Below are 14,391 nucleotides of genomic sequence, written 5' to 3' on the forward strand. Positions count from 1 at the left end.
CCTACCCTGATTGCAAAATTAACTGGTAAAACTCAAAATATATTCAATGGAATTCCTAATGAAGGTGCTTTAGACTATTGTACACTTAAAGATACTATTTTCTGAAGTTTTCAGATTACCCCCAAAATATATAGAATTAAATTTAGGTATCTTAAAGGGGATATTGCAATGAGTAATGGATAATGTGTAAACCAAATGAAATATTTGTTGGGGAAATGGGTGAGGGGTAAAGAGGTGGCAAGTTTTGAAGGAATGCTTTATCTTGTTGCTCAAGAGCATTTCTTAAGCATATGTGAGGCCGAAGTAAAGCAATGTCTATGGGATAAAAATGTAAAGACTGTGGATGAGATGACTTTTTTAGCTGATGCCTTTGAACAGACTCAGGCGTCTATTGAGGGCAGGCCACAGAAAGAGGGGTTTAAAACTGGTGGGAAGGGAGGATCCCATTTTGCCCGTGGGAAGAGAGAAGGGGGTTGGGAGCCTAAACATTCTCCTCTCCCAAAACATCCCTCTATTGGTAACTCCTATCCCAAATCTCCTGTAAAGGCACAAGAGCCCAAAAGGTGCTATCAGTGTAATTCCACTGATCACCTAAGGAATAAATGCCCTATGCTAGGGGCAATCGGGCAACCAATAGCTCATGTTAGTTCTGCTGTCCTCAACACAGAACCCCCTCAGGCAATCGAAACCTATCATATTGGTTTTGTGAGATTAGTCTCTGTAGAATGAGACATGGAGCAGGTTAAGGTTGTCAAAATTAATGGCAGGGAATACTTGGGACAGAAGGATACAGGGGCCCAGATCTCTTTGGTTAAGCAGAGTGTAGTCCCAAAGGCCAATATGTTACCTGGCCAAATGGCAGAGATTGTGGGGTGGGCGAAAGCAGATTCCTTGTACCACTAGCTAAAATCCATGTCGTGTGGGAAGGTTTGGAAAGTGTTTTGACTGTGGGGGTAATGGAGCACTTCCTAGTTGACCTGCTTCTTGGTAATGCTTTTTTCTGTGTAGCTCAGATTAAAGTATTTGCCTGCAGCAGGAGGGAATTTTATGCTGGGATCCCCGAGGGAAAGCGTAAGGTCTCAGGAACTGCTGAGAGAATGGGAGAGAATCTCCTTGATTCTTCTGCAGCAGGGGGAAGCCACATGCTTCCAGGTGGGAGGGTGGTTGAAACCAACTCCTGCACTGCAGCTGGAGGCAACATCAAATCAGGAAGAGATGGGAGTGTAATGCCTGCCAGGGAAAGAATTGTCCTGGTTGTTATCTGCCAGCAGGTTGCAGATGAACCAGAGACAGACCCGGCTCTAGGGAGCATAGAGAAATGTGTCCCAGAGGGGAGCCCAGAGAATCATAGAATCATAGAATATCAGGGCTGGAAGGGACCTCAGGAGGTCATCTAGTCCAACCCCCTGCTCAAAGCAGGACCAATTCCCAACTAAATCATCCCAGCCAGGGCTTTGTCAAGCCGGGCCTTAAAAACCTCCAAGGAAGGAGACTCCACCACCTCCCTAGGTAATGCATTCCAGTGCTTCACCACCCTCCTAGTGAAATAGTGTTTCCTAATATCCAACCTAGACCTCCCCCACTGCAACTTGAGACCATTACTCCTTGTTCTGTCCCTTGGGCGACTCCACTTGATACCGGCTGCCAACTAGACATGGAGCCATTGATCACTACCCATTGAGCCTGATGATCTAGCCAGCTTTCTATCCACCTTACAGTCCATTCATCCAGCCCATACTTCTTTAACTTGCCGGCAAGAATACTGTGGGAGACCGTATCAAAAGCTTTGCTAAAGTCAAGCAATAACACATCCTCTGCTTTCCCCTCATCCACAAAGCTAGTTATCTCATCATAGAAGGCAATTAGGTTAGTCAGGCACGACTTCCCCTTGGTGAATCCATGCTGACTGTTCTTGATCACTTTCCTTTCCTCTAAGTGCTTCAAAATTGATTCTTTGAGGACCTGCTCCATGATTTTTCCAGGGACTGAGGTGAGGCTGACTGGCCTGTAGTTTCCCGGATCCTCCTTCTTCCCTTTTTTAAAGGGACCATTCCCCTTTGAAACCCAAGGTGCCAGACAAGAGGTAAGAGACCTTTTTAAATCTCTAGTGGGGTATCGGAGGAGGATTGCCCACAGGGCCATCTCTCCCTTTGGGGCTTACGCCATCCGAACTTATTGATTTTGCAACAAGATTGGTGCATTGGTGGTATAGTGGTGAGCATGGCTGCTTTCTAAGCAGTTGACCTGGGTTCAATTCCCAGCCAATACATCGGGAGGGATAGCTCAGTGGTTTGGGCATTGGCCTGCTAAACCCAGGATTGTGAGTTCAATCCTTGTGGGGGCCACTTAGGGATCTGGGGTAAAATCAGTACTTGGTCCTGCTAGTGAAGGCAGGGGGCTGGACTCAATGACCTTTCAAGGTCCCTTCCAGTTCTAGGAGATAGAATACCTCCATTATTATCAGATGCAGAGCGGTGCTGAGGAATTGTTGCCACCATCAACTAAGGTTAGTTACTGCACTTCTGAGGAATAGTTTTGCCACCCTCAATAAGGTTAATGCATCGGTGCTGAGAGATTTTTGCCACCTCAAATAAGGGAAAGGTTGTATTCAGTCAGGACATAAAGAATTAAGGTTATTGTTAAATTAGATGCATCTAGATATGGGAAATGAATGTGTGTATGAATGTATGAAGGGGGAGTATGAGCCGCTGACCAGGTCTAAGGCTTAAGCTGACTCCAGCCGCCCCAGGGCTACCCCGTGTGGGAGTTCTGAAAGCAAGGGGGGTCGGCCGAACCTTGTGACCCAGTGGAGAGGTTTCCCCTTACTCACGAGCCACTGACCAGGTCTGAATTTAAGCTGCTGGTTGGTGAAATCCGTGATCCAGTGGACCCATTTCCTGGGATGTGAGAGAGTTAGAATTTTCTCTATCTTATGAGCCGCTGACCTAGCGGACAGGGTGCCCTCCCCGGAGTATGTGGAAATTTCCCTTCCTCATGAGCCATTGAGTGGACAGGGTACTCCCCTGTGTGATAGGAAAATGGGTGGGGGACAGTCTAAGAATTCCCCCACACCATCGAAGGGCACCCCTGCATACTATATGTACATGCATTATGGTCCTAGGACCTGCAGGTATTTAGAAAATTGGAATTTTTACATGCCTGATAATCCATTTAAACAATTCCCACTAGAAGGTACCTTCGATCTAGATAAAATCATATACCTCAGAGGAACCCTTACATCACCAAAAGCCTCTGATATACAGTGGGAACAATGTGTCTATTGGTGGGAGGAAGGGTGGTTGGCTGCTTATTGCACCCCCATAGCAGCCCTCATTAAGACCGAGGAGAGGTGCAGCGGGTGAAAGGGGAGAAGGTTGTATGTATGGCACCCCCCCAATTACAAGGAAAGCACCCCATGGGGTGATTACAAAAAGGAAAGGGCCCAGGAGGGGTGGGGGCTAATTAAGGAGCCTACCCTCCTTGCTAAATTGGTAGTAGAACAAAGCCTGTACCCATGCAAAGGGACCGTATGGCAAGGGAAAAAAGGATCAGGCCCAGACAAACAGGCAGACAACAGATAAAGAAATTGGAAAACAGCCTTGAGGGCATAGTGGCAGGAGTGAAAAAAAGAAAAGCAAAAGGAATAAGTGCAGACATGGGAAATTTAAATCCCTGAAAAAGTACTTGAAATGGTAAAATCTGAGTTAATTAAGGTGTCATTTTGGGAGAGAAGCAAGTGATTTAAGGAAAGAAAGTGAGAAGTTAACTCTGCAGAGACTGGAGGGAATAAAGCAGTGGAACGTTGTAAAAGAGTTAAAGAAAAGAGAATCCTTGGTTTCTTTGCAGCTATTCTCAAGGGAAATGGGCCCTTTTCCAAAAGAATGTCTGTAAATAATGCAGGCAAAAAGGTTATCTAAGTTAAATCATTTTACTATGAACAAGTTAGTCAAATTTGCTAAAAGAACACTCCCGGGGTGTATAATCTCTGTGTTGTAGGTTTAAGAGAAATTGGTGTTGTGTTAAATAATACCACTAAAATCCATTTGAATCTTCCATTCAAAGTTGCAACACAGAGAAACACTTTTGCCAGACACAGGTAACTAGTGTTGTTTAATTTTGGTATTCAGCATTTAACCCTTAAGGTAACTCAATGCTTTACAAAATTTAAAATGTTTTTAAATAAAGACCAAAGTCGTGGCTGCAGCAGGGCAGTCAAAGCCAGGAGAATAAAAAATAAAATAAAATAAAATATGAGCTGTAGTAAAAGAGAGAAAGACCGTGCCCCACACTGAGCCTTTAGGTGACTCTGTGTAATCAAACTGTCACTTTGCCAAAGGGAGCCACAAAAGGTTGTGTCTTCCTTTTCAAATCACTGTGTGTTTTGGAAGCAGGGGTTAAAAGTTAGAAGTAATCAAAACTTGGGTAAAAGTTGATTGTGTCCCTTGTAAGACAGAGTCTCTAAGCTGCTAATAGCTTTAAATCCAAATGCAAGCTAGATAGTATTTGTGTTAATGCAAATTACCTAACTGATAAAGGTAAAAGCCATTGAGATCTGGCCTGCCTATAGAACAAACACAGGCCAATCCTAAAAATAAACATCCCCTAATTGATTTTATTCAAATGTCTAAATGTTGCAATTATGAGTATGGGTTCGTTTTAGTTGATGTATTTTCAAACTGGGTTGAAGACTTCCCTTGCAGAAGGGCAGATGCCAAGACTCTTGTGAAACTTTTGCTTAAGGATTTTGTACCACGATTTGGCATACCTGTGAGTATTAACAGTGATCATGGAACTCATTTTACTGGACAGATTGTAAAGGAGTTATGTGCAGCTTTGCAGATCCAACACAACCTCCACTGCCCCCACCACCTGCAGTCTGCCAGGACAGTGGAACATAAAAATGGGATTTTGAAAAATAAATTGGCCAAGATCTGTGCTGAAACAAACTTAAAGTGGCCAGATGCCCTGCCATTAGCATTGATGAATATGAGGGCCACTCCCAATTGAAAGACTGGACTCAGCCCTTATGAGATTCTGACAGGATGCCCGCTGCAGCTTCCAGCAGCACCTCCGCTGACCCTTGCCCAGATGGACATTCATTTAATGGATGACACAATGCTTAATTATTGTCAGGCACTAATGAAATGTGTCAGGTCTCTTTATACACAGGTGAAAGAAGCACTACCCAAGGATCCTGAGCAACCCTGCCACTCGCTGGAACCAGGAGACTGGGTCTACATAAAGGTCCATCAGCGAAAGACCGCCCTGACCCCGCGCTGGAAAGGCCCTTACCAAGTCCTGTTAACTACCAACACCTCTGTGAAGTGCCAAGGACTGACTCTCTGGACCCATGCTTCCCACTGCAAAAAGGCCCTTCCACCTCGAGATGACTCTCTGACTGATGATCAGTCTATCTCTCCTTCTGGTGCTGCTGTTCCTTCTGGACAGCAGGAGAAAAGGACAAGGTGAAGTGCTAGTAACCTGTCCCTTGTCCACTGACAGAACTACCATGCATTTGGATTTTGCTAGAAGAACCAAATCATTACAGGGTGATGTGTTTGTAACCTCTCCCCTGTATAATGCTAAACCACGACTGTTCCAGGAGAGAAGAAGGAACACTTGCTCTGCTGAACACACCAAGGTCCAGGAATTCCTGACTACAAAAGACATTAAGCATTGAATCATAGAATCATAGAATATCAGGGTTGGAAGGGACCTCAGGAGGTCATCTAGTCCAACCCCCTGCTCAAAGCAGGACCAATCCCCATTGGCCCTGGTGGAGAAGACGGAGTATTGTAAATTGGCAGGGAGGGACTTGCGGGGACCGCACTTGGGAATGTGGGGTTGAGTGATGGTTTGGGTTTCTTCTGGGGGCTGGGATCTGTGCTTACGGACAAGTACCATCAGAATGCACCACTCTCCCTAATTGGCTTCTGGATGATGAATACCAAAGGTGCCTTGCTGCCACGAGCACTGCCCCCACCAGCTTCTCCACCACCACTACCACCCCTATAACTTACCCAAATATCAACAACACCACATATTCTGATGAAACCCAATGGCCAAAACCTTCACACCTTAGTGATTTATTTAAATATTGTTTGGAAAACTTATTTTTTAAGGTTCAGAATATCTTATACAAGCAAATGATTGAGTGGAAAACAGATGGGTCAGTAGAGATAGAAGTGCATGAGATCATTACAAATAAGTTTCAAGAATCCGTCATTGAGATTAGTGGGTTTCATAGTGAGGTGACATGATGGCCATTCCCAGAGCCTGCAATATGTTGGAAGGAAGGGGTCCTTACTGTTATTTGGTTACCCAATTAGTCAATAATCGAATTCATACCAAAGAGAGATGTGCTAGGGTATCGATGGACAATAGTTAATGCCACTCTAGGGATTGTAAAATTCACACTGCCATTATTTAATTTTCAGGTTACCTCTTTATACCCAAATTGCTCGAAGGGGGCTGCCATTCAGTTAGCAGAGCATAGGGCATGGGTCTTCTCTAGAAGAAAAAGGGACTTGAGTGAATGCCTATGGGACGGTGCCAATAGCGCAGCAGCAATTTGGAATATTTACAAGGGTCAACAACATGAGGAAAAAACTAGGGCAGCTGGGAAAAGCCACAGGTCTTATTACTGGAGCACAGTTAACCCAGGTACAGGCTAGAGTTGGTGAATTATGTGTTATCGCCGCCCTTAGTTCTATGACCCAGAAACTTCTGACGACAATGATGCTAAATATCACTGAGGCTGGGAAGGCACTGCATTGGGATCTGGCTTGTTCAGAAATTCAGGATTTCCTGAATGACCAGTTTATGGCCATTTGGAGTGATCTTGAGCATCAGGCTTGGCTCACTGCCCTTACAGACACTTCAGGAGTATCATCTGATCTGTGGCCGTAAAGACATACTTAGAGGTTTCAGGGTGGAAATGCAGATGTTCACAGTGCTCCTTCCAAGCATACGGGCTGGTTTGAGGCGTGTGGGCTCCCACATAGTGAATCCTGCTGGGTCCTTGGGGAGGATGCATGTGGGATTGGATAATTCACCGAGACATTTGGGAAATTAAAGTACCTGCTATGCCTAACTGATTTATAGTCAGTGCTCCTGGAATAACACCGGATATTTGGATAGGGATAGGGAGTCAATGGACACTCTGGCCGTTAGAACCCCCACAGCTTCAGTGAGTACGTAAACTGAAGCCCAGGGAAGTTGTCACTGTTCATGACAACGTTTGTTGGGAGGGTATGGGACAAGGAACTACCCTGACAGGATACCTGCTTTTCCAAGCTAATGACAGCTATGTGTATGTTAAGGCCACCACTTTGCAAGACATACATTTTAATCTTACCACTGCTGCAGGCAATAATATCATTTATTGGCCTGCGGATAGAATTCTACAATCAGCCCTTAGGTTTCAGATATCCTTTAATTGGACTGTCTTAGCACCTGATCGATTCCAAAATTTGCTTTCACTTCTACCAGAGATCCAGAAAATCTCTGAATTACAAGGGAAAATTCATATGCTCCAAAATATATATCAAATTGAGAAGTATGCTTTCCATACAGCCTATGGAGTGTCTACTTTATGTACTAATTATGATGTATCGTGTTTTGTGACTAAGGCTATACAACTACCCCATTATATTATTACAATGGGAACGTTAACGCTTTTATTGTTGTTGTTTATTTTAGGATTATGTTATTGTTGTTGTAAAGGATGTGATAATACTAGCACCTTCTATGTTCATACTAACCCTGCATTGTCGTTGCATGCAAACAGAACCCAGAAGGCTGAACCATTTGATCTAGAATCAGAAATACAAGATTTAATGAAAATGGAGGTTTAATATTGATAGTTGTGCTGGAAGCACAAAAGAGGGGAGTGTGGAAGTAGAGAAAGGGATAAAGGGAATTGAATGCAGACATCTTAGTTACTAGGAATAGAGCAAGAGTCAGGCTAACACTAACTCTAATAATGCAAGACTTTAAGGCAGGGCCTGGGCGAGTGGGAAGCGAGTGGGAAAACTGTAAGAGATACTGTTTTGACCTTGTGTTAGATAAGAATGGAATGCAGACTATAGCAGGAACTGCTGAGAAAAGTAGGATATCAGGAAGTAATATGTATAAACAAGACGCGGTTGTTGATCATTATTGTAACGTATAAATGCTTGCCCTAACTGTTTATCAGTGGGAGACCTGCCTAGGAAGGGGGAATCCCTGTCCGTGTGCACTCTCCCACTTGCAATTGCTTGTAGTAAAACTGTCTCTGGCTTGTTGCTAACAAACACAGAGTGAGGACTTTGTTTTCTTCCACACTGGTAATAAACGATTCAATATTACCTTCGCTGACCTGTCACATGCAGTTCAATCACCACCTCATCATACCAATTCTCAGAAACCACTCGACACATGTAATTCCTGTGTCAGAGGCCTGGACAGTCTTCAGCTTTAGAGACATGTTTCCTGAGTTCATTTCATGTTGAAAGAACTCCATTCGCCCCTGGTATCTCTGATCCTGTTTTTCTTCTTTGTTTCCTCTGGAACTCACATCTATATTTTCCTGAGGTCAAACGAGTCTCCAGTGGAGAGTGATGTCCCCAGGGATACTCGTGGATATCATCTGGCAACATGGGGTAACGTCTTCTCTAAGGAATCCAATAACAGGTGATTCAGGGTGAATGATTTTTATTCACTTGTAGGGATATAGAGATATACATTTTCTAAGTTTCAGATAATTAGTAAATCAATGAACTTTATGATATGGGAGCAGCCTGAGATGAAACTCATAGACTCATAGACTTTAAGGTCAGAAGGGACCATTATGATCATCTAGTCTGACCTCCCGCATGATGCAGGCCACAAAAGCTGACCCACCCACTCCTGGAATAATTGTCTCCCTTGACTCAGCTGTTGAAGTCCCCAAATCATGATTTAAAGACTTCAAGTCGCAGAGAATCCTCCAGCAAGCGACCCCTGCCCCATGCTGCGGAGGAAGGCGAAAAACCTCCAGGGCCTCTGCCAATCTACCCTGGAGGAAAATTCCTTCCCGACCCCAAATATGGTGAGTAGCAGAACCCAGAGCATGCGGGCAAGATTCTCCAGCCAGACCCACATTGACCATTGATACTAATTACCAGCGATGGCACGTTATTGACCTATTGACTAAAATCACGTTATCCCATCAAACCATCCCCTCCATAAACTTATCAAGCTTAATCTTAAAGCCAGAGAGGTCTTTCGCCCCCACTGTTTCCCTTGGAAGGCTGTTCCAGAACTTCACCCCTCTGACGGTTAGAAACCGTCGTCTAATTTCAAGCCTAAACTTCCCGACGGCCAGTTTATATCCATTTGTTCTCGTGTCCACATTAGTACTGAGCTGAAATAATTCCTCTCCCTCCCTGGTATTTATCCCTCTGATATATTTAAAGAGAGCAATCATATCCCCCCTCAGCCTTCTTTTGGTTAGGGTAAACAAACTGAGCTCCTCGAGTCTCCTTTCATACGACAGGTTTTCCATTCCTCGGATCATCCTAGTGGCCCTTCTCTGTACCCGTTCCAGTTTGAGTTCATCCTTTTTAAACATAGGAGACCAGAACTGCACACAGTACTCCAAATGAGGTCTCACCAGTGCCTTGTATAACGGAAGCAGCACCTCCTTATCCCTACTAGAAATACCTCGCCTAATGCATCCCAAGACCACATTAGCTTTTTTCACGGCCACATCACATTGCCGACTCATAGTCATCCTGCGATCAACCAGGACTCTGAGGTCCTTCTCCTCCTCCGTTACTTCCAACCGATGCGTCCCCAGCTTATAACTAAAATTCTTGTTAGTCATCCCTAAATGCATCTCACTATTAAATTTCTTACACTTCTCACTATTAAATTTCATCCTATTACTATTACTCCAGTTTAGAGTAGAAACGAGATAGTCATAAGGTTCCCGCCTGGAATTTTACAGTTGTATTTTCAGGTTTTAAATGTTAAATGGGATAATCTAATTGATGCTTCAGCCTGTGATTTTTGGCACCATGTGGACTCTTATTATCCCTGTGAAGTTCACTAGAGTTCTGAGGAGCTTTATGCAATTCTGCTGGATCAGTTACAGTTCTGACAAGCACCCTGGATCCCACATTCTCATATGCAGGAATGGACCTCCCTCCTCCTGTGCGGGAGCCAGCAATCCTTGCAAAGTGCCGCAGAGATGAAACAACCTCTTCAGGCACCACTGGGGTGATGCACATTCCTAACCATGCGAGTTGCTGACAAGGCCCCTAACTTGTAAGTAAAAAGACAGGCAAGGCGTCTTAGATTTACTTTGTTTTCTCAACTTGTAAATGTACCTTTTACCAGAGTGTTTATCTTTGTTTTGCTGTACTTTGAACCTAAGACAGAGGGGGGTCCTCTGAGCTCTTTAAGTTTGATTACCCTGTAAAGTATTTTCCATACTGATTTTACAGAGATGATTTTTACCTTTTTCTTTAATTAAAAGCCTTCTTTTTTAAGAACCAGATTGATTTCTCCTTGTTTTAAGATCCAAGGATCTTTGGATCTGTATTCACCAGGAGTTGGTGGGAGGAAGGAGGGGGGATGGTTAATTTCTCCTTGTTTTAAGATCCAAGGGGGTTTGGATCTGTGTTCACCAGGGAATTGGTGAAAGGTTTCTCAAGGCTTCCCCGGGAGGGGATTCTTGAGATGGTGGCAGCGGGACCAAAGCTAAGCTGGTAGTTAAGCTTAGAGGTTTTCATGCAGGCCCCTACATTTGTACCCTAAAGTTCAAAGTAGGGAATTAGCCTTGACATGGTGGCATAGCGGTGGGATACATTTTAAACCCAAAAGCCAGTAAGAGATTTTTTTTTCCTTCTAGCTGCTTGGAGAGCAGAGCTGAAGGTAGATGCATATCTTATCTCTCCTTGCCTGAAGGCAGAGGTGTTAAGTTTTTTTTAACGAGGTCCTTTGTTAAGAGAAGGGTTCAAAGGGAGCAAACTTTGACTGACTGGTAAAGGTAATTTACACGTTGAATTGTTTTTTTTTTCTTTTTACATCCTCGGAAGTAGCTAGTTAGAAAGTCTCTGTTAACTCAGCAGCAGCCAGAGCTAAGTACATCCCAGTTTCAGTCAACTGCAGAGGGGTGTGACCCAGCACAAGAAAACAGGAAAATGACTACCAAAGAAGAAAAAGCTAAAGAGGAGGCCCACAAGAGAGCTATGGAGCTGAAAGAAAAAGAGATAGAGCTGAGAGACAGAGAAGAGAAACCCAAAGAGGGGGCCCACAAGAGAGAGATGGAGCTGAGAGACAGAGAAGAGAAAGCCAAAGAGGAGGCCCACAAAAGATTGATGGAGCTGAAAGAAAAAGAGATGGAGCTGGAAAAAGCCAAAGAGGAGGTGAGAGAAAAAGAAAGGAAGCATGAACTGGAAGCAGCAAGGGCTAAGCAGGATGCATCAGACCATCCTAGCAACTCCTCTCCAGGTACCACTTCCCATCCCAGGAAATTCCCCACCTACAAGGCAGGCGATGATACCGAGGCCTTCTTAGAAAATTTTGAAAGGGCCTGCCTTGGATACAGCATCCCTCCACCCCAATACATGGTAGAGCTGAGACCGCAGCTCAGTGGACCCTTAGCAGAGGTGGCGGCTGAAATGCCTAAGGAACACATGAACAGTTATGAACTTTTTAAAAACAAGGCCAGAATCAGAATGGGGCTAACACCTGAGCATGCCCGTCGGCGGTTCAGAGCCCTAAGGTGGAAACCTGATGTGTCATTTACCCGACATGCCTACCACATTGGAAAAAATTGGGATGCCTGGATATCAGGAGCAAATGTTAAATCTATGGAAGAGTTGCCCTTCCTATTGCAAATGGAGCAGTTTTTAGAGGGTGTTCCTGAGGAAATAGAAAGGTACATCCTAGATGGGAAGCCCAAAACTGTAACCGAGGCGGGGGAGATTGGAGCCAAATGGGTGGAGGTGACAGAAAAGAAAAAAGCTAGTAGCAGTTGGAGCGAATATCAGAAGGGGCAAGCCAAAACAAAACCTTATCACCGGGGACAACCCAAGGCCCCACCCACCTCCCAAGGGAAACCCCAGACGCCTTCTCACCCCACCCCACCAGTCTCCACCAACCAACATCGCCCCGGTGATACCTTAGCAGGGCGATGTTTTAAATGTAATGAACTGGGGCATATAAAGGCTCACTGCCCCAAGAACCCCAACCGATTACAGTTCATTACACCCCAATCACACCAAAGATCCCCAGACCCAGATGCCTCTCTCATACCCTCGGAGCGAAGGGAAACCTTGAGAGTGGGCGGAAAGAAGGTTATCGCTTGGAGGGATACTGGGGCACAAGTGTCAACTATCCACCAATCCCTAGTGGACCCCAAACTCATCAACCCGGAGGCTACAGTGACAATTCAACCCTTCGTGTCACAGTCTGTAACCTTGCCTACAGCCCAGTTGCATGTCCAGTACAAGGGCTGGGCAGGAATGTGGACTTTTGCAGTCTATGACAATTATCCCATCCCCATGCTGCTGGGGGAAGACTTGGCCAACCATGTGAAGCTAGCCAAGAGGGTGGGAATAGTCACCCGCAGCCAGGCTAAGCAAGCTTTCACCCCCATCCCAGTTCCTGAGCCGTCCACCAGGGCCCCGTCGGTGTTACCGGAGACCCAAACACAGGTGGTGGAACCGGATCCCCTGCCAACGACTGCAACAGCCGTAGTGGATCCAATCCCAAAAACCCAGCCAAAGCCAGTCCCGGAACCGGAACTGGCAACGCAACCAGCACCAGAACCATTGCCAGCACTGAGTCCAGCGCTTGCAACCCCGTCTACAACTCCAATGCCAGAGGACACCAGCGAGCCTGAACTGGCGGAAGCAGCAGATAACCTTACCCAAGAGGCTCAGCCAGAGCCTGAGATACCACATAGTGCACCAGCGGACAGCGGTTCACAGTCAATGGAAAAAAACCCAGCCCCTACATCGCTTCCAGAGGGACCAAGCCCCAGTCCACAGTCCAAGGAGGAACTGATGTCTCCAGCATCAAGGGAACAATTCCAGGCCGAGCAGGAAGCAGATGACAGCCTTCAGAAAGCTTGGGCGGTGGCGCGGAGCACCCCACCGCCTCTCAGCTCTTCTAACCGATCCCGGTTTGTTGTAGAACAAGGACTTTTATACAAGGAGACTCTTTCTGGTGGGCACCAGGAAGACTGGCATCCTCAAAGACAGTTGGTAGTTCCCACTAAGTATCGGGTAAAGCTCTTGAGCTTAGCCCATGATCATCCCAGTGGCCATTCTGGGGTGAACAGAACCAAAGACCGGTTGGGGAAGTCCTTCCACTGGGAGGGAATGGGCAAGGACGTTGCTAATTATGTCCGGTCTTGTGAGGTGTGCCAACGAGTGGGAAAGCCCCAAGACCAGGTTAAAGCCCCTCTCCAGCCACTACCCATAATTGAGGTCCCATTTCAGCGAGTAGCTGTGGATATTCTGGGTCCTTTCCCAAAGAAGACACCCAGAGGAAAGCAGTACGTACTGACTTTCATGGATTTTGCTACCCGATGGCTGGAAGCTGTACCCTTAAGCAACACCAAGGCTAAAAGTGTGTGCCAGGCATTAGCAGACATTTTTGCCAGGGTAGGTTGGCCCTCCGACATCCTTACAGATTCGGGAACTAATTTCCTGGCAGGGAACATGAAAAACCTGTGGGAAGCTCATGGGGTGAATCACTTGGTTGCCACCCCTCATCACCATCAAACCAATGGTCTGGTGGAGAGGTTTAATGGAACTTTGGGGGCCATGATACGTAAATTCGTAAATGAACACTCCAATGATTGGGACCTAGTGTTGCAGCAGTTGCTTTTTGCCTACAGGGCTGTACCACATCCCAGTTTAGGGTTTTCACCATTTGAACTTGTGTATGGCCGCGAGGTTAAGGGGCCATTACAGTTGGTGAAGCAGCAATGGGAGGGGTTTACGCCTTCTCCAGGAACTAACATTCTAGACTTTGTAAGCAACCTACAAAACACCCTCCGACACTCTTTAGCCCTTGCTAAAGAAAACCTAAAGGATGCTCAGGAAGAGCAAAAGGCCTGGTATGATAAACATTCCAGAGAACGGTCCTTCAAAGTAGGAGACCAAGTCATGGTCTTAAAGGCGCTCCAGGCCCATAAAATGGAAGCGTCGTGGGAAGGACCATTCACGGTCCAGGAGCGCCTAGGAGCTGTTAACTATCTCATAGCCTCCCCCACCTCCAACATAAAGCCTAAGGTATACCATGTTAATTCTCTTAAGCCCTTTTATTCCAGAGATTTAAACGTTTGCCAGTTTACAGCCCAGGAAACAGATGACGTGGAGTGGCCTGCAGGTGTCTACTACGAAGGAAAAA

The 14,391-nt window shown here is 45.6% G+C and overlaps 1 non-coding gene and 1 pseudogene across 1 annotated transcript; one reads left to right on the top strand and one right to left on the bottom strand.

The window, feature by feature from the left end:
• Positions 1-8,689, bottom strand: part of LOC113409068 — a 39,951-nt pseudogene extending 31,262 nt beyond the window's left edge.
• TRNAR-UCU lies at positions 2,198-2,269 on the top strand. Its single transcript has one exon. It is a non-coding gene; the product is annotated as a tRNA-Arg (tRNA).
• Positions 8,690-14,391: the final 5,702 nt, after the last annotated feature.

The sequence above is a fragment of the Terrapene carolina genome, unplaced genomic scaffold, assembly GCF_002925995.2.
Source record: "Terrapene carolina triunguis isolate 2854851 unplaced genomic scaffold, T_m_triunguis-2.0 Scaffold29079, whole genome shotgun sequence".
Lineage (NCBI taxonomy): Eukaryota > Metazoa > Chordata > Testudines > Emydidae > Terrapene > Terrapene triunguis.